Source organism: Crotalus tigris, unplaced genomic scaffold, assembly GCF_016545835.1.
Source record: "Crotalus tigris isolate CLP2741 ecotype Arizona unplaced genomic scaffold, ASM1654583v1 scf7180000024342.5246164, whole genome shotgun sequence".
Taxonomy (NCBI): Eukaryota; Metazoa; Chordata; class Lepidosauria; order Squamata; family Viperidae; genus Crotalus; species Crotalus tigris.
The window spans coordinates 2,582,450-2,595,257 of record NW_024100512.1 but is presented as its reverse complement, the minus strand read 5'-3'; the positions used below and the strand labels follow the sequence as shown (position 1 = coordinate 2,595,257).

General features: G+C 39.7%; 1 protein-coding gene across 6 annotated transcripts in view; it reads right to left on the bottom strand.

Moving 5' to 3' along the window:
• The window catches only part of FHIT (fragile histidine triad diadenosine triphosphatase), a 1,435,547-nt gene that overhangs the window by 774,981 nt on the left and 647,758 nt on the right, over window positions 1-12,808 (bottom strand). The window lies entirely within an intron of this gene.

Here is a 12,808-nt window from a genome sequence, read left to right as displayed (position 1 = left end):
TGCTGTGCTTCTGGAAATCTGAGAGCTTATCTTGAAAATATAAGTAACTCATTCTTATTTATTTTTGCTCAGAACCGTTCTCTTTTAAGTAAATGTACGTAAGAAGCGGGTAGTTTAACAATGAAAAATGCTCACAAAACTCTACACCTCATTTAGAATAGAATAGAACTGGAAGGGAACTTGGAGGTCTTCTAGTCCAGCCCCCTGCTCAAGCAGGAGAACCTATACCATCTTGGACAGGTGATTGTCCAGTCTCTTCTTGAAAATTTCCAGTAATGAAGCACCCATGATTTCTGAAGGTAAGCTGTTCCACTAGTTGATTGTCCTCACTGTCAGGAAGTTTCTCCTTAATTCCAGGTTGCTTCTCTCTTTGATCAGTTTCCAACCATTGTTTCTCATCCTTCCCTCTGGTACTCTGGTGAATAACCTGTCCCCCTCTTCCTTGTGGCAGCCCCTCAGATACTGGAATATTTTATCATGTCTCCTCTATTTCTTCTTTTCTTTAGACTAGCCAAACCCAAGTTCTGCAGCCGTTTTTCGTATGTTTTGGTCTCCAGGCCTTTGATCATCTTAGTTGCTCTTTTCTGAACTTTTTTCAAACTCTCAAGAACTTTTTTTGTGATATGGTGACCAAAACTGGCTGCAGTATTAAAGATGTGGTCTTACTAGGGCTTTAAAAGAAACTGGAAGGGTTAGAAATGCTCATTCTTTATATGTCTATCCCATCTTTACCCTGAGGAATTCCAGAAAACCTAATGGAAGGGAAACCATAGTTTCTTCTCATACAACTTCTGGAATTAGATTAGGATGAATGGGGAAAATTAGCATATAGGGATTCAGTGACTTCCATAAATTAAGCAGAAATAAAAACTGCTACTCTACACAGCCTTATCAAACCACTGGTTCCATCTAGCAATGTTGCCATTAATGACTGAGGACATCTTCAGGAAGGTTTTTTTTTCCAAATCCCTCTGAAGATGTCAGTAGGAACTGGGGCGAGGACAGGAGCTCATCCTGTCACATGGTGCTAGGGTCTTGAACCTGGGCTTCTGGCTTTCCAGCCAATAAGCCCAGCATCTTAACCGCTGAGCCACTGTACAGCTCCTGCCAACCTAGCATTTTGAAAGCATACAAGTGCGAGTAGATGAATAGGTACCACTTCGGTGAGAAGGTAACAGTGCTCCGTGACATCATGCTGGCCACATGACCATAGTAATATCTTTGGACAGTTCTGGCTCAATGGTCTTGAAACAGAGATGAGCACCACCTCTTAACGTTGGAAAAGACCAGCAGAGTAAAATCCGCAGGGATGCCTTTACTTTTTTATCTGAAGATGTCAAGTCATTTGTATACAAAGCAGATGCTCTATCTCAGACCTATAATCTAAATCTGCAAGTAGCTTCTTTTTTTCAATCACAGAGTACAGGGGACTTTTTCTTCACCGCAATTAACTGCAAACCAACAGCTGAAGAGTACTTTGACATGGCTTTTATTATAGTGTGATCTCAGGGTGTTTTCTCACAGGAGAAGACAACCTTTGCAGGCAGCTTTTATCAAGTTGGTTACAGACATCATCTTCCTGCATAAGTGACATTGTCTTCTGAAAACTCTAATAGGAACAAACAATGATTAGTGATTTGTTGATATAAAAAAGATAATGAGACTCTAGAAAGAGTGCAGAGAAGAGCAAAAGAGATGATCAGAGGACGGGAGGCTAAAACATATAAAGAACGGTTGCTGGAATTGGGTATGTCTAGTTTAATGAAGAGAAGGATGAGGGGTAACATGATAGCAGTGTTCCAATTTCTCAGGGGTTGCCACAAAGAAGAGGGAGTCAAGCTATTCTCCAAAGCACCTGAAGGCAGGATAAGAAGCAATGCATGGAAACTAATCAAAGAAAGAAGCTAAGGAGAAATTTCCTGACAGAACAATTATCAATGGAACAACCTGCCTCCAGAAGTTGTGAATGCTCCAACAGTGGAAGTTTTTGAGAAGAGACTGGAAAACCACTAGTCTGAAATGGCATAGGGTTTCCTGCCTGAGCAGGGTGTTGGACTAGATGACCTCCAAAGTTGCTTCAAACTCTGTTATTCTATTCTATTCTATTCTATTCTATTCTATTCTATTCTATTCTATTCTATTCTATTCTACTCTATGAAGGACCAAGCTTGCCTTTGACTACAGACCTATCACAACCTTGCTCTTTTCTCAACAAATCACACCAAGACAGCTTGTTTTTATTTCAGTCCCTAAGCAATACGGTCATTAAGCAAGTCATGAACTTTACAACAAATTTTACTACAGTCATTAAGTGAATCATATAGTCATTAAATGAGTCCATTTTCCCCTATTAATTTTTTTCTGGGGTTGGGAAGGTCATAAATTGCATTCATGTGATCGCAAGACATTACAATCATTGTAAAAGTGAGCAAGTACCGAGCACCTGAATTGAAATTATGTGATTGCAATAGTGGTGCAACAGTTGTAACTTTTAAGACAAGTCATAAGGCACTCTTTTCAAGATTGTAAGATTGTAGACTACCTATAGTGCTACTTCAGAATTGGTCAGCATAGTTCATTGAATTATTAGAAGCTGTAAGGAAGTATGTGGTTGAAACACTGCCTCCTGACTCTAGTCGGCTTGATAGTTTAAAGGGGGTGTGTTTAAAAGGAGAAGATTGTCCTAAAGGTGCTTTTTTTTCCCTAATAGGCAACTGGACTTTCTTGGTTTTTTTCACTTCTCATTCAAGAAATTTCTTCAGTTCTAGCTAAATTCCCATTCCCATACATCACCAATCAATTAAAATTGAGGAAACCTTTTGAATGAGAAGCAAAGAAAAAAAAAGTCCTATTGCTTTTTGGAAAAAAAAACAAAGCAGCTTTGGGTTCTACTAGAGAGCAATATCAACATGGAATCGATACCCATTGAGCATGAAAGGAGAAAATGACAGGTTTTCTGATGCTGCCAGATAATATGACTCAGAAGAATTTGCTCTACTCATCCCTTTCACTTCAGAAGCTGGAAATGGACAGTTCACTATCTTTTATACCTTTTACAACTGGAACATGTAACTGGAACAACTCCCTGGAGGTTGCCTACCTCAAACCCACATTTGCCTATAACTTCAGAATCTGCTTCACTCTTCTCTGACTGGGAATATTCCCTCACCTGCCTATGATATCATCTTGAGCTTCCCTCACTGATATATCTCTTTGTTTGACTATCAGCCATTTGAAAAAAAACTCACATCATCATCATCATCATCATCAAGTTGGAAGGGACCTTGGAGGTCATCGAGTCCAAACCCCTGCTCAGGCAGGAAACCTGATACCATTTCAGACAAATGGTTGTCCAGTCTCTTCTTAAAAACTTCCAATGTTGGAGCATTCACCGCTTCTGGAGGCAGGTTGTTCCATTGGTTAATTCTAACTGTCAGGAAGTTTCTCCTTAGTTCTAAGTTGCTTCTCTCCTTGATCAGTCTCCATCTGTTGCTTCTTGTCCTGCCCTCAGGAGCCTTGGAGAATAGCTTGACTCGCTCTTCTTTGTGGCAGCCCCTGAGATATTGGAAGACTACTATCATGGCCCCCCTCCTCCTTCTCTTCGTTAAACTAGATATACCCAATTCCAGCAACCGTTCCTTATATGTTTTAGCTTCCAGTCCCCTAATCATCTTTGTTGCTCTTCTCTGTACTCTTTCTAGAGTCTCAGCATCTTTTTTACATCGTGGTGACCAAAACTGGATGCAGTATTCCAAGTGTGGCCTACCCATCCTAAAACATAATGCAATTCACACATACCATTTTAATTTTAAGGAAAACTAAATAAGTGAACTGCCACAGTATCAAGGATTTTAGGGGTCATTCTGGTCTACATTGGGCTTCCTGATCTAAAGCCAAAACATAAATGACCAAGGGTTCCCAACTTATTTCAAGAGGTATGATTTGATTAAAATGTGAAATGTTTTTCAAGAAACTGCTCAAGTCAGATACGTTTCTAAATACACTCAAGAAAAAAAATCCTTGATATAAAGAGATGCACTGGGAATTATCGTTTGAGGCAACTTTTTTACTTTTCTTGGCTTTTACAGCTGTTCCATACAATTCTTATTGTTGCTGTTTAACTTTACAATGATAGTGAACAGATTACTTCCAAGTGCCATTTGAGGGTTACTTCAGTGTTGATACTGTTTATTACCTTGAGCAATTTCAGCACAAAGATAAAATTAAAATGTTTTAAGAAACAAATAAACATAATTAAAATGCATTTGCTTTGAACCTCCACCTTACTGTACAGAAAACAAAAGATTCTTGTTAGCTGCTCTACATTTAGCCCATAGTTTTCTTCAGAAGAGCCCCATTTTAAATGTATTACAGAAATATATTTTTAAACAGAACTATGTTAGCAGTGAGGAAACAGTGGAGAATGGCATTAATTATGCTGCATTTTATTAATTAATTTATATGCCATTTTTAATTAGTGTCCTCAATTCCTCTGAGATCTCTGAATATCTAAATCAACAAGCTAATTGTACCATATAAACAATGGAAACCTATAGTAGGCAAATTCATTTACTTTTCTCCAGGTTTCAGGATACAACTTTCAAACAAGAGTAAAGAATATTATCATCACAGAAGCACTATAGTTCCAGCTGGGAAGTGAAACAATATTTCCTCCAACAGACACAGTATGTGTGTTATTAATGTATTGTGTTAGTATTGAGGCAGGTTAAAGATAGTGTCCTCAGTTTACAAAAAGGTCCAGTTGCACAGCTGGTTTCTCTACTTTGCCTCTTGCCTTTGAGTCATCATGACTGGTTTCTAATTAGGTTGTTTGCTTTGCCACAATATACGTTTGCACAGCCTGAGCTAATTCTGTGTGTACAGATTTCTCACACCACCACCATTTAAAACACTTCTGGCTTCACAAAAGGGTAATACTGAGACCCACAGAGTCTTGCTGTAACCGCTGCATGAAATAAAAATTACCTGTCAAACGTATGGGCAAAGAGCAATTGTCCTAACCGTCCGCTTTATTATAGGTACTGCTGCAAGCAAACAGGACAGGGAAGTGCCAGAGAGTAATTCTGAAAGTGATATCCTGCTTGTCAGGGCAATTTATATGGAAGTACAAACCTGCCAATATTTGGCCAAAGCGACTTGCAGCATCCATAAACGAGAAGGAAGCCAGAGAAAAATGGAATCAAGCAGACAAGGGATATCTAGAGAATGTTAAAATCCTTCAGGATACTCAAACACCATTTCCATGCCTGCCTCTGCAAATTCAGGAAAAGAGAGGGACTCTTGAGCAGTTATCCAAATATAGTAACATGTGCCTCATGGTTTCAGTCAGACAAGGCTCATAGATGCAGAATACAGAAATACTGAGGTAGAAGGGACCTTGGAGGTCTTCTAGTCCAACCCCCTGCTCAAGGCAAGAGTTTTGTACTATTCCAGCCAAATGGTTGTCAAGTCTATTTTTGAAAACCTCCAATGATGGAGCTTCCACAACCCCAGGAATCAAGCCTTGGAGATCTTCTAGTCCAACCCCTTGCTCAAGCAGGAAACCCTACACCAGACAAATGGCTGCCCAATCTCTTCTTAAAAACCTCCAGGGATGCAGCATCCACAACTTCCAAGGCAAGCCATTCCAATGATTAATCATTCTTACTGTAGGAAAATTCTCCTTAATTTTAGGTTGGATCTCTTTTTGATAAACTTCCATCTATTACTTCTTGTCCTGTCTTCAGATGCTTTGAAGAATAGATTGATACCCTCTTCTCTCGTGATAGACTTCTATCATGTCACCCCTAATCCTTCTCTTTGTAGACTAGACATACCCAGTTCCCCTAACTGTTCATCATATGCTTTAGCCTCCAGTCCCCTAGTCACCTTTTTTGCCTTCCAGACCAAACCTATTCTACCACAGAGAAACCTGGAGACCAGATCAAGAAATCAACTCCAAGGAAGGAAAAATTTAAGAATGCCTGTAATGGAATATTTCAAGTCTGATTGTGCTGTATCTCCTCTCCTGTGATGGAATGTCATCTGGAGTCCCAGGAATGAGGGGTTCCTTCCCAGAAAGCTAAGAGATAGCAGAGATTGGAATGTCTGGTGGGTAGAAAGAGCCCAAAAGAGCCCCTAGTAATTCACAGAGTATATCTCCAGATAGCCCTTGACTCACACAGGTCATTTAATGACTGTTCCAAATTACAGCATTGAAAAAAGTGACTTTTTCACAGTTACAACCTTTGCAGCATCCCCATGATCATGTGATCAAAATTCAGATGCTTGGTAACTGACTCATATTTATGACGGCTGCAGTGTCCCAGAGTCATGTGATCACATTTAGTGACCTTCTGACAAGCAAAGTCAATGGAGAAGCCAGATTCATTTCACAACCAGGTTGCTAATTTATCAAGAGCAGTGATTCACTTAACAACTATGGCAAGAAATGTCATAAAATGGGGCCAAACTTACCTAACAACAGAAAATGTTAGGCTTAATTGGGTTTGTAAATCCAGGACTCCCTGTATAGCAATTTGCAGATAATTGCTTTAGTCTGGCAAGATTCTGTCTGTAGGTGAACAACAATAAAGAAAGTATTCTGAAGTAACTCATATCATTTTTTTTATTCTTTGGATTCAACATTTCCTTTTTAGACTCCTGTTTTTGTCTGAGCTTCTTCCACATATTTTCTCTCCATTGTGGATACAAGATATGTTTGATCCCTCACTGCTTTGGGAATAGATCTTGCCTATCTCTGTCAAGGTCATCCTTGCTATCTCTACAAGGGACATAATTGGGAGGGATAGACCCACATATGTTCTGCATCTTCATTCAGAATTCAATGAATGAAGTCAGGATGGGATTCTGAAAGCAGAATTCCTAAGTTAGAAGTTTGAAATTTATAGCACCATGACTGCTGTAGTTAGGCAGTAACCTGAAAGGAGAAGAGGTCATCTCTCACACTTGCCCTAGCAAATTCTAGCCTAGTTAAATTGGCTGCTGAGGGAGAAAGGGAGGGTGGGGGATGCAATCTGAGGAACAAATGAAAATGAATTGATACAAGGCATTCAGAACTACTCTGATATTCATTGCTTAACTAGAATTGAATGAAATGAATAAGCCCATTTATTTCCATTTTTCATTTGTTGTGTAACAAATGCACTCTCCTAGAATCTAATCTCCTGTTCATGCTTCTTTCCTCAGGCTTAGATTGAGAGTGAACAAATAGCATGCAAAATATGGAAGAGCAGCCCACATGTGCACTAGCCGATGTGAAATGGAAATGGAAAACAATCTACCTGAATTTTCAATAATTATCTAGAAGTGGGAGATGCCTGTAAATTTACCTATTTATCAGATCTTTTGGCAATCTTATATCTAACTTAGCCAGGGTTTGCAGATTACACCAAATCTTAAGTTTTGCTTTGATTTTGATTTTGCATATTGTTTAAAGCTACCATTGTAGTTTGCAAATTTGGTTTATGGTTCTAATAATGAGAGAACCCAACAAACTGTAGCCTACTCAGTATCACAGCATCACAGTCTGGTTTGGAAGCATCACTGCTTCAGATAGGAAGGCGGTGCAGAGAGTGATGAGGATGGCTGGAAAGATCATTGGCAGTTCCCTCCCTCCCATCCAGGATACAGCACATAAGCATTCCTTGAGCAGAGTTTGCAAGTTGTCTGGGACACCACATCCTCTTCATGACCTGTTTTCCTTGTTACCTTCTGGGAGGAGGCTTCATGGTATCTGGAGCACAACATCCAGATTCAGTCAGTTTTGTTCCATACCATATTAACCTTGTGAACACTAAAGCTTCTTCCTTCCATTATGTATTCAAGATCGACAGTGATTAATATTTATATGTTACTTATATGTAAGGGTGTAGGTCTATACATATGTTTATATAGTATATTTAAATGTGTGTTATGTATGTGTACACTTTGAGAGCAAGCAACTAAATTTTATTTTTAATGTGTGCCCACAGTAAAAAAAATGACAATAAAGATTATCTATCTATCTATCTATCTATCTATCTATCTATCTATCTATCTATCTATCTATCTATCTATCTAAAGAAAAACTAAATCAGGGCTCATAGGAATGCACAAATCCAGCCAGTAACTTAGAAGAATCAGGTTTTTAATTAATGCTTAAATAAAGTGCAAGTATATGTGTGCCTATACACAAACACACATGAAGAATTACCTAATATCAGTCCAGTCATCAACTTCTTAGGCAAAGGGGGGCAGAATGGAATAAAATGGTGGACCAACCATCATTATCCAGGCATGGGATATTTATTCATTTCCATTGTCTCCAACATTGGTGGACCCCAGACTGGCACATTCCATTTATAGCAAAATGCAGAGTAGTTCAGCATCTAATGGAACCCAAACTCCTTCATTCTGCCTAGAAGCCGTCAGCTTCACCCCTTTGTCACGGGAGATCAGGTAGACCAGTCCCACTCTAGCCTTCAGGAGAACATATGATAATATTTTTAAACTGTCTCTAACAATTTCCTACAACTCAATGGAGAAGCCGGCATGGATTTTAAATTGTTCTGAGGTGAGAACGGCAATGTACAACATTATGGTAAATAAATAATAAAAAATATTGTCAGCATAATTTTGCAACATGGAAAGATAAGGGGTTCCTCTCCTTCATTACATACAGAGGCCAATATCTTTGAATCATTGAAGATACACAATAGACTTATCCTTTCATCAGTCAAAGTCATCTGCAGAGAGAGAGGATTGTTGCTAGCTGATCGTTGGCAACAAAATATTGCTCTCCGGAGCAATGAGAGATTTGTCTTGCTAACAAATACTGAAATCAGCAATCCAGGACATTTGTGGAACGAGTTCCAGAATGCAACGTCTCAAGATTTCCCCCAAATTCTTCTTTCCTTATTCTTTATTAGCCAAATGTAATTGGACACTCAAGGAATTTGTCTCCATGAGAATCTCATTGTATGACATTTTCATGATTCCAAGAATTATGCTCAATTGCTCAGAAGGGGAAGATGTCCCTCTTCAGCAGTTTTCAATACAGTCATGCTTTAATCTCACTATAAGTAATGCACAAGGACAAACCATGGAGAATGTACTCTCTGGAATCTGGAGAAACTATTACTCCAGCGTGGTCATCTGCATGTTGCTTTAAGCCAGGGGTGTTCAAACTTGGCCCTTTTATGACTTGTGGACTTCAATTCCCAGAATTCCTCAGCCAGGCACGGTGGCTGAGGAATTCTGGGAGTTGAAGTCCACAAGTCATAAAAGGGCCAAGTTTGAACACCCCTGCTCTAAGCTGAGGAAAAAGAAGTCAAAACATTAATGTATTCTTAAAGAATGGCAAAGACACCACAAATGTTGCCATCAAAATGTCCTTTGTTGAACAAAAACCATCTATATTTATCTTGCTCTACGGTCTTCTTTAATAAAATGATGTTTTCTTCTTTATTTTTATTTTTTTAAAAAATAATAGCAATCCACATGTGGTCATTCTATTTCTCTGTTTAGGTAAGGAAATATCTCTGAAAAGATGACCCAAGAGGTCCTGGGTTGTCATGTACATCTTAAAAAATCATCCCAAATAGCTTTCATTATCAAATAATAAGAATTCAGATTTCTGCTTGTTCCACTAACATATTGCATTTTCTTCGTTTGGTGATTTAACAAATGTCGGCATGATCCACTTAGTGGTGGAACATATCCTTTTGAGGTGTATGCATTCTGGAACATTATGTTTCTAGTCTAATTACAAAATTCCCAGGAAATTCTGATATTACTGTGGGCGTTAAAGTCTTGGCTTAATAGAAATGGCCTTTCTATTTATTTTTCAGAGCATGTGAGTCAATAATTAAAGCCTGGAGCTTGCCTACTTCTCTTTGCTCAAGAAATAAGTAAAGGAAAACTCATTTTTCAAGAAAGCTACATGGTGAGATGGAGGTTTTAACAATCAGGCTGGAAAGAGCCAGGCATAGTAGCCCTGTTTTTCGGCTTCTACTTCTTATTTCTCTTGAAGAAAGGTCAGCCCTGGGAAGCAGCATGCCAATTATTTAATGAAGCCAACATTTTATTTTTCTCCTATGGACAAAAAAGGTTTTTTTTAAAATGTATATTTTTCCCTAAGGACAGAAAAGTTATTCTTTTATGAAACAGCAAAAAATTAGGAATGAGTTCTTCTATTACCACAATTGAATTAACATTTAATGTTTGGATTCCTGAACAATCATATCTCTTTCCCTTGCCTGCAGTTCAGGTAAAGAGGAAACTACTGTTACCAATGTTACATTTTTTTTATCTCTGCAGCTGCTCTCTAGAATTTCAGAGAGATGATTGGTTGGAGTCCCTATCATTGGAATTGGGCTGTAGGGATAGGTTAGAGCAGGGGGTCTTCAGACTTGTCCCTTTTATGACTTGTGGACTTCAACTCCCAGAATTCCTCAGCCAGACATGCTGGCTGAGGAATTCTGGGAGTTGAAGTCGACAAGTCATAAAAGGGACAAGTTTGAAGACCCCTGAGTTAGAGTCATTGCTAGTGTATGAACTGCTTAGTTTGCTAGCAAAGGCTGTTCATCAACTTCTAGATGCCATCTTAGAGTTTTTAGAGCTCTGTTTGTACTCTGCCTTAATTTTCATTTCTTGAGGGGGGAGAGGTTCAGTGTAGTTTCTGAGTCCCTGGCCTCCACAGTCCCAATATACAGCACATGCTTGATATGGGTATCCTTTTTGGAAAGAAGTGTCATGAGCTGAAAATGGAGAACATCAATATCTGTCCTTTGCCATGGTCAAATCATTTCCCCATCAACCTGTGCCTTACAGCTACCCTTGACGTCCACTTGGGTGACAGATCTTTTTGGCTGACCCACTCCAGATGCATAAAGGGTTCTGCAGGCACTTGGTGGTTTCCCCAAGGATTTGGTAAGCAGTTCTATGTCATGCCTGATAGTTCTCTGAAACTAAATTAAGAGAAATTAAGTGCTTGAAATCATATAAAACAACAGCAGCAAGAAATCAGAAATAGTTGACTGAACCTTGAGAAAAACTCATAATTTTAACTTACTGTATCTAAACTCTACCTCCTAAAAGTCCAGAACTAGAGCTCCTTTAGTGCCAGAAGGGTAGAGAATGAGGTTTGCAGGCATGATGGATGTTGATAAAATTGTTCATATCTTTTGTGGTTTGGATGCAAGTTAGCATCCATTATTAGCGAGTAACTAATGTTGTAAGTTAGACTTAATCTTGAGTTTATGGATATTACCTGGGATTCTTTGAGCTTATACACTTAAGTAAGGATAGAAGGTTCTTTGCAGGATTAGTTCAGCTACCTGTAAATTGGATCCATGCCCCTCCTAATTTCTATGGCCAGTCAAAGGGATTGTAAGTAGTAGAGGAATTGGGGAAATTATCAGTGCTTCCTTGAAAGAGAGATGCAGGCTTTTGCAGTTGTGGCCTCACACTAAGGACACTTATTGTCTTCAGATGTATGTACAGTCCCCTCCCTCAAGCTTTTTGAAAAGCAGCCAAAATGGTCCTATTCCACAGAGCCTGTAACTCTAACTGGTAGCTAAAAATGTCCTGGGGTGGAATTTGAAGTTCATCTCTGGGATTTTTTTTTAACTATGTTTTAATCTGCTCAGTAACTTTTGGTTCAGACTATACGAAGTCCAATTAGCTAACTATAACTAATTAAAATGTCCCTGCAGATCAGGGGTGTCAAACTTGCAATGTTACGTGATGTGTCACAACGTATTAGGACTTTTTTTTGCCATTGCCGGCAATGGGGTGGGCACGGTTTCACTATGATGCATCCGGCCCGTGAGCCGGCAGTTTGATACCCCTGCTGTAGATCATAACTGTAGATCAGCGGTTCTCAACCTATGGGTCGCGACCCCATTTGGGGTAAATCGACCATTTCACGGGGGTCGCCAAGCAAGGCTGTCTGCCATTTTTCCCCTTTTCCGGCGGGTGCCTTACCTCCCTTGGGCTGGGCCAGCTGTTGGCCCAGCCAGTGGTCGGCCTGCTTCGTCTCTGCCGCTTGCCAGCTACGCCTCGGCCGGTGCAGGGGGCGGCACCATGCATGCACGGCGCTCCCGGGCAGGGAAAGTCCTCGACTTACAACCAGTTTAGTCCTCGACTTACGACCGGTTTAGTCCTCAACTTACAACTGGTTGGGGGTCGCGGCATTAAAAAGGTTGAGAACCACTGCTGTAGATAGTTTCTTCTATCAGGATTGAAGCTGCTCACATGAGCCTGTGGAATATCATTCTCAAGAAGGAGAAAGCCAGAGATTACTAATCAAACATGGGCACTACCTTAGCAGCTGGAAAAGTCCAAGGAGCATGTCATAAGTCCTCTTAGCCTATGCACTAGATAAGTAGAGGGAAGAGCACAATAGCAAAGGTCTATTAGGTTCCTTGCCAAGCAAAGAAGCAAACCTAATTAGTAACAGCTAACTCTTTAAGAAATAGCTCTGTTCTCTGTTGAAAAGATCATCTCTCTAACCTCTAATTTAGGAATGTCTTTTGTGTGGATTCTGTTCTAGAACCTCTGACTCTTGGACTGGCTCATAACCTTAACCCAGCTGTTTGAAACTTGGACCTTCTTTAGATGACTTCAGCAAACTTCTGCATGTTTCTGTTCAAAACAAACTTTACAGGCAAGCCTTTGCTTTGTTGACATTCCTTGCTTTATTGTTAACATTGCAGCCTTGAAGGAAAACTGATCATCTCCCAGGAAACAATTTATGCCCATGTGACTGAAACAGGAAGCAGGATAGTTGCAGTGCAAAGATTGG